The 8,254-nt window shown below is 38.1% G+C and overlaps 1 non-coding gene across 1 annotated transcript; it reads right to left on the bottom strand.

Annotated features, from left to right (window-relative positions):
* Positions 1–4,225: 4,225 nt before the first annotated feature.
* LOC138833459 (U6 spliceosomal RNA) lies at positions 4,226–4,329 on the bottom strand. The gene has a single exon (XR_011373923.1). It is a non-coding gene; the product is annotated as a U6 spliceosomal RNA (small nuclear RNA).
* Positions 4,330–8,254: the final 3,925 nt, after the last annotated feature.

Below are 8,254 nucleotides of genomic sequence, written 5' to 3'. Positions count from 1 at the left end.
ATAATAATGGCATTTGCATGGAAATGGATGGAGTTAGAAGAAATCATGTTGAGCGAGGTAAGCCAAGATCAAAGAGACAAATGGTACATTGTCTCCCTGATAAGTGGATGTTAAATCCACAATGTTAAGTGATACGACAAAATTAACAGGACTTAAGAAACAGAGAGCTTCCACTCATCTGGTTGAATCACAAGTAAATAACTCCATGCTGCTGATCACATGTATGGTATATATATGTACACTGGAGGGGATCCAGGAAGACAACACAGAACTAGAGGGAATCAGGGAAAAACATACAACAAGGGGACCAATTAGCTGCACAGGACATTGACCAAAATGAACTAAGCAACTTAATGGCAGCAATGGGAGGGAGGGAACAAATGAGAAAGAGGGAACATCTGATGCTATGCAAAACAAAAGAAATGTACATACCACCCAATGTGGAAGAAATAACTGTATTGCAAAGCTCATAGAACTCATAAATGTTATAGACCATGATAGACAATTTGGTCCAGGAAAGATAGAATGTGTTTGTGAGTTTAACTGAGCATCACGATCCCACAATAGTTTGAAATTTGGGAAATTATGTAATCACTTAATCACAATAAAAAAAAACCAAAACTAAGGCTGAGCATCAGTTGTTCATGCCTATAATCTTAGCTACTCAGAAGCCTGAGATCTGAGGCTCATAGTTTGAAGCCAGCTGGGGCAGGAAAGTTCAGGAAACATATTTCTGGTTAACCACCAGAAAGCATAAGTGGAGGTGTAACTCCAGTGTTAGAATTATAGTCTTGAGTGAAGAAGCAAAGGGAGAATGCCCTGGTCCTTGGTTCAAGTCCCATTTTAAAAAGTAAGAAAATAAAAGCATGCTAAACTTCTCAGGCATTTGGAAATATCATTCATTCTCTAATGATGAGGTGGGGGCTGGATGACTTATGTCGAACTTGCCTAGGCCAAGGACAAAAATAGACTTGGTAATTATAAAAGGCTATTCATAACCTAGTTGTTAAGATTCTTAAAAAGAATTGAATCTGAAAACTCTTGTAACTAAATAAAAAAGAATATTTCTAGTTTAAAAAGCAGTGACATTAATCAAGATGTGTTGTATTCATAAACTGCTTTGAACAACTACTTAAAGATAATAATAATAATAATTAGTAGTAATAATAATAGTAAAAGGCCTAGGGGGAGACAGGCTTCCTGCAGCCTAAGAGGGTAAATTTTCTGGAACTACTGCCAGACACTTTTCCGTCTGTTTGTTCAAAATTGCAATGTGTGTTTTCTGAACATAATATACATATGATCATGAAGCCTGAAAAAAAATTAACATGGCAAAAACTGCAATACTGACCGCCAAAAATTGAAAATGCAATACTCATCAAAATCCCAACAATATTCTTCAATTCAGTAGAGAAAACAATTCAACTTTAGTATGGAACTACTAAATTACAGATGAAACAGAAGACTTAGAAATGAACTCATGGGCCTATATTCATCTTACAAACACACACACACACACACACACACACACACACACACACACACACACACATAATGGAATTCTATTCACTCATCTGAAAAGATGACTTTTCACTAGTCTTAAGGAAAATGAAAGGTTGGGGAAAATGATACTAAGAGAAAAGAGAAAGGAATGCAGACTCCGAGCAATATAGGTTTCATGGATTCATTCATAGTAGCTAGAAGGTGCCCACAAATCTACAAGTAAACAAGACAGATTATTCCTCGTCCCAGTTAGAATGGCGTTTATCAAGAAACTAACAATAGTAAATTCTGGCATGGATGTAGCCAATTGGGAACTCTATTACACTGTTGGTGGGAAATTAAACTTGTTCAACCACTGTGGAATGCAGTACTGAGTTTCCTGAAAAGACTAAACATAGATCTCTTTTAAGACTCAGTAATTCCCCTCATGGGCAGTAATCCAACAAGCTCACATGAAAGCTACCAGCATAACCGTGTTCAGGGCCCAGGCCCAGAGTTTAAGTACTGGAAAAAATGTTACCATAGTTGTTTTTTTTTCCCCCCAAATATGAACCATTTGCCATAAGATACCAAAACATGCCGGGTGCTGGTGACTCAGGCCAGTAATCAGAGCTACTCCGGGGACTAAGATCTGAGAATCACTGTTCAAAGCCAGCGTTGGCAGGAATGTCTGTGAGCCTCAAATAAACTTCTAGAAAACCGGACGTGGCACTGTGGCTCAAGCAGGAGAACACTCGCCTTGTCTTGTAGATGACAACGACAGAGCCCAAGCCCAGAGTTCAAGTCGCATGATGGACAGAAAAAAAAAAAAGATACCAAATCATTCTATTAGCAGTAGCTAGGTTAGGACTTAAATTTAGTGGGTGATAAAATGGCTTCTTTGTTGAATGATAGGAAAAGATGTAGGCAATCCAAGAAAAGGGAGATTTTTTTGTTGTTGTTGGTCGAGGGGTTTGAAGTCTGGGCTTGGACACTGTCCCTGAGCTCTTCAACTCAAGGTGAGTGCTCTACTTCTTGAGCCACAATGCCACTTCTGGTTTTCTGGTGGTTAACTGGACATAAGAGTCTCACAGACTTTCCTGCCCAGGCTGGCTTTGAATAGCAGTCCTCAGATCTCAGCTTCCTGAGTAGCTAGGATTACAGATGTAAGCCACTGGCACCAGGCTAAAAATGGGGATTTTTTAGAAAAGAAAATCCACTTCTTCACCTGTGTCAAAACCTCAGATATCACTATTAGAACATTTCATCCTCAAGTCATTTCTTCAGATATCTGTTAATTTTCTCTTTTCCTTCATGTGGGAATACTGCGGTCAATATCATTTCAGCTGTGGTACTGGATCAATTGTATGGTAATTGCTAGCATCTAAATCAAGAACTGTTACAGGAAAAGAAATGAAACCCTCATTTGGAATAATTGTTTTCTCTTTTTATTACAAATCAGTGATTGATTACTTCCTAGTGTGATATTGGACGTCCAAACAGAGTGATGGCATTTTATTTCTCTTCAGCCTTCTCTCACATGTGGTCAAATATTTAAGAATACAAATATTTCCATTGATAATTCAATAGCTGACCTCTAAGAAAATGTGCATTTCTGGACTTTGCTCTCTTGTCCTTACATGTGCAGGGTTTCAATGATTTGTATGTTCTACAAGGAATTCTATTTTCCAATCTTTGTGTGACCAATTTTAGTCTCTCTGATCAGTCTTTCTGACTCTTTCTCTGGAGTCTCATTTCAGTCTGCCTCATAATATTAGTTATTAGCTAAATAATGTACAGAGGAGTCACATTTGCGTGAGCAAGGTAATGAGCAAGGTAAAAAAAATTGTTACCACCTCCTTTATTTTTCCCCTACCATCCTTTCCCTCCCAGCTCCATAAGTACACAACCCTCCTCCCTTACCCCACCTAAATTGTAAAGTTCATTTTTCAACATAGTGTCTTGTGTATCTCATGGTTACAATGTGTCAACCTGTACCCCTATTTAAGCATTTTGTTTTCTTTCTTTCCCCTCCAAAAATTAGAGGAGCGTATATAGAAGATGTAGGCGCACCAACTTCAAATACAGTGAAAACAGGAGTTATAGCAGGAGAGAGGAACATATAAAGAAACAAAAATTCACATCGCACATTATACAATAAACAATAAACAATAAACAATAGCAAGAAAGAAAAAACCACTTGTGTCCCTATCTTGGGGTTCATGTCCCTTAACATCATCCTATCTGGTCATATGCAGATAGCTTTTGACCTTTTCTTCTTAACCCAGACAAATATTAGTTATTGAAAATTAGGGAAACCATGGGACCAATGTTAATTTGGACGTGGCTTACTTCACTTAATATAAGTTTTTCCAAGACTTTCCAGTTACTAACAAATGGGGCAACGTTATTCTTTCTGATGGAGGCATAGAATTCCATTGTGTATATATACCACATTTACTTGATCCATTCATCTGCTAAGGTATTGGGGTTGGTTCCATATATTAGCTATCTTAAAGAATGCAGCAATAAACATAGTTGTGCTGGTAGCTTTAGTATGGTCTTGTTTGTGATCATTTGGGTAAATGTCCCAAAGTGGGATTGCTGGGTCATAGGAGAGCTCTATGTGGAGTTTTTTGAGGAACCTCCATACTACTTTCCAAAGTGGTTGAACAAGTTTTGTACTCCCACCAAGAATGCAGTACGGTTCCCTGGTGGCCACATCCCCTCCAGCATCTGTTGTAAAAGTATGGAATGCTTCAGAAATTTGTCTGTCATCCTTGTACATGAGCCATGCTAATCTTCTCTGAAATGTTCCAATGTTTCTGCTATGCATTTCATTTTGTACTCCTGAACTTGGCGAGTGATTTTAGGTGTGTCTACAACAGTAGAATCAGCATAAATCAAGCCAGCATTTCTTCATTGAAGATACAAGGAAAGGACACAGGTTGCCACATTGTAACAATGAAATATACAAGACACTCTATGGGGGGGGTGGAGCGACATGTTGGGGAGGTATGAAGGGGCGGAATGGTAGGGGAAAGACAAAGGAGAGGGTAACAATGCTCAATAAGAAATGGACTAATTACCTTACTTACGTAACTGTAACCCCTCTGCACAGGAACTTTACAATAAAAATATAAATTGAAAAGATACAAGGAAAACTTCTGTACTTATAGGAAGTTGTATTTGTCACACAATATCAGCAAGGTATTGGTTTTAGGACCACAAGCATATTAAAATTTTGGATGCTCAAATTCTCTACATAAACACAGTATATTATTTCCATTAGAATCTGCCCACAACCTAGTGCAGGGTAATTGCTAAGAAAATTTTTACTACATTCTATGTTTGTAATGAAAAATAAAATTATATGCACTATTGACTGATACAATTTTTTTCAGATAATTTATTTATTGTGAAAATATCGTACAGAGGGGATTTTATTACATGGGCAAGGTAATGAATATATATACATATATGTATATTCATATATATACATATATACATATACATATATATATATATAATGTTTTAAAATCAAAATATTTTACATCCTTTTAAAAAAAAATTTATCATGAAAATACCATACAGAGTTGTTACAATTACAGAGGAAATGTAATGAGTACATTTTTATCAAGCATTATTGCTTCCTCCTTGGTTTCCCCTTCCCTTCATATCTTCCACCACCCCCCACCGCCTCCCCGACCTGCCCGAAGTTGTAAAGTTCGAATTTCAGCATAACGACTTGTACATCTCATTGCTGCAATGGGTCCACTGGTATCCCTATTTGCTTTTGCCCTTCCCATCCACAAACTATATCAATATCAAATACAATGAAAGCCGGGGTTATACCGTGGGGGAGGGACATAGAACACAAAAAAGCAATCATCTTATGAATATGTTTGAAACAAATGCAAGAAGGAAAAAAATACGAATATCTATATTGGGGTTCATTTCACGTAAAATCAACTTATCTGACCTTTTCTGCTTGTTTCAGACATACACTAGTTATTGCAAATAAGGGAAACCATGGGACCTATGTTTCTTTGGGCCTGGCTTTCTTCACTTAATATACTTTTTTCCAAGTATTTCCAGTTCTTAACAAATGGGTCAATGTCATCCTTTCTGATGGAGGCATAGAATTAATTCCATTGTGTATATATACCACATTTTCTTAATCCATTCATCTGCGGAGGGGCATCTGGATTGGTTCCACATCATAGCTCTCTTAAAGAATGCTGCAATAAACAGTTATGTTGGTAGCTTTAGTATGGTCTTGTTTGTTACCATTTGGGTAAATGCCAAAAATTGGGATTGCTGGGTCATGGGGGAGCTCAATGTGAAGTCATTAGAGGAACCTCCATACTTCAATAGATACAATCTATTCAACATCAAACAACTATGTACTAATGGGTTAAGAACAGAAAAGAAGAATTTTGCAAACGAGAAGTTATTAGATTTAGAGAGAAATGTGGGGAAAAGTAGGATTAGAGGGATGTGGTAGGTAAAAAGAGAGTGTATTTGAACAAGTCCTAATTTCAGAGAGGGAAATAGCTTGGGCAGAATTATTTGAGAGACTTAAAAAAACAAGAGAAAATGGAAAAACAAAAATTTAAATATAAAAAGTGAAACACAAAAATTATGAAAGGGTAAAGAAGTGATATTGAGAGAAGAAAAGCTAAAAAATAAAAGTTCTTAAAATTATATAGGTAGAAGGAGATAATACTACTTTTAAAGAATTTAAGCCTAAGAGGTTTTGAATTGAGTAATAAATTTCTGGGTTAAATATGTACACAGGGGAGATAAAGTCTAATAATCGATGACAGGTATGTATCTGAGGATGAGCAAAACAGAAATTCAGTCACCCAAAAAGAAGAAAGGGACGAAAAAAATGAAAAAGAAAAAAAAGAAGAGAAAAAGAAAAAAGAAAAAAATGACCAAAAACTCAGTAGAGATTAAAACACACACAGACACACACAGACACACAGACACACACAGACACACAGACACACAGACACACACACACACACACACACACACACACACACACACACACACACACACACACCTAAAATAAAAATTATGCGAGGACAAAAAAGATTAATAGAAAACAATTTTTAAAATATAATTTTAAAATTTTTAAAAATTAAAAATTAAAAAAGGTATAAAAAAGAGTTCTTTGATTGGGGAGGGGGGGGCTGCGTGCATGGGAAGATCTTTTATCTCCCTTGTGTCCTAACGAATCTCTTTGTGGAGTCTCAGGTCTGCTTGTGGTTACTGTCTGGTCTGTCTTGATTGGTTACTTAAGTCAGTTTGTTTGAGCAGGCAGAAAAATGCTCTGCTTTACCCAGGATTGTGTGATCCTCCTCCTTGCTAGTTCAGTGGGAGAGAGATTGATTATCACAAAAGAAGGAGATGGCAAAGAAGGAGATGGCTGTTTCTTCTAGTTTGGAGATGGTGTGATGAGGCTAGGTTCTGGGTAGAGTTGAGGCCTTTCACCAAACAGTAGCTTTTCCCTGAGGGGATAGCTTCTGATATACTCACAAAGCCCAGCCTACAGCCATTCTCAGGGTTTATGTATACTGAATTTCAATTGTTTTTCTAGGCTGCTGTAGGGAGGGGCAGCCTCTGGCTCTGTTTACCCAGAAGAAAGCCACACCTGTAGGGGCGGAGGATTCTCTGCTTGGGCTTTGTGACTTTCCCTTGGGTGGAGCTACGCCTGGAATGTCAGGTCAGGTTCCTGTGACCTGCTAAATGACTCCAGCTTTCTTCCAAGGCCTGAGTTGTTGCTAGCTCCTCAGCCAGGCCTCTGTCAGTATCAAAAATGGAGATCTCTGCTGCTGGGGGTGGGGAGAGGTGGACTTCCCTCCTCTACTTCCTGAGAAGGAGTGAGGATGTCAGGGTTCTACTCACGCTGGAGTGTTGGTTCCGTGGTCATCTTTAGTCTGTGACCTGCAGGATGAAGATATTTGCTCCTTGTCACTTCTTGCTGGTGTTGAGTAGAATCCACTAGCTCTCTGGGTCTGGTGCCTTTGTCCCGGATTCTCTGTGTTTAGGTAGTGTGGCTATGGCCGCCACCACCACCGCCTTGGCACAGCTGCAAGCAAGTGCTCAGGTCTGTCTCATTGACTCAATTTTTACTCTCTGGTCAAACTCTCTGTACAGTGATAGCACACTTGGTGTGATTCTCTAGGCTAAGACTGTTCACTGGAACACTAAACTGCTATCTATACGAAAAATTGACAACCTCCAGCTTCATTTCCACAGTCTTCATTCAACATTCATGAGTATATTTCTTATCAAGCATTGTTGCCTGCTCCTTTGTTTCCCCTTCGAATCCCTTCAAATCACCCTCCTTCCTAATCCACCTCCCAGCCAAAGTTGTAAAGTTTTTTTTTGATGTAACATCTTGTACACCTTATTGTTGCAATGGGTCCAGCTGTATCCCTATTTAAACATTTTGTTTTTGCCTTAGCCCTCCACAAATTATATCAACCTCAAATACAATGAAAGCAGGGGTTTTACCGTGGGGGAAGGACATACAAAGCAACAAAGAAATCATCTCATAAGTATGTTAGAAACAATTTTTGCAAGAAAGAAAAACCATTTGATTCCTTATCTTGGAGTTTATTTAGCCTACCATCAACTTATCTGACCTTTTCTGCTTGTGTCAGGCATACTAGTTTATGCAAATAAAGGAAACCATGGTACCTATGTTTGTTTGGGCACAGCTTACTTCACTTAATATAATTTTTCCAAGTCTTTCCAT

Source organism: Dipodomys merriami, unplaced genomic scaffold (assembly GCF_024711535.1).
Source record: "Dipodomys merriami isolate MVZ:Mamm:240054 unplaced genomic scaffold, mDipMer1.0.p SCAF_208, whole genome shotgun sequence".
Lineage (NCBI taxonomy): Eukaryota > Metazoa > Chordata > Mammalia > Rodentia > Heteromyidae > Dipodomys > Dipodomys merriami.
The sequence above is the reverse complement of the archived record's forward strand: the minus strand, read 5'-3'. Positions and strand labels throughout refer to the sequence as shown.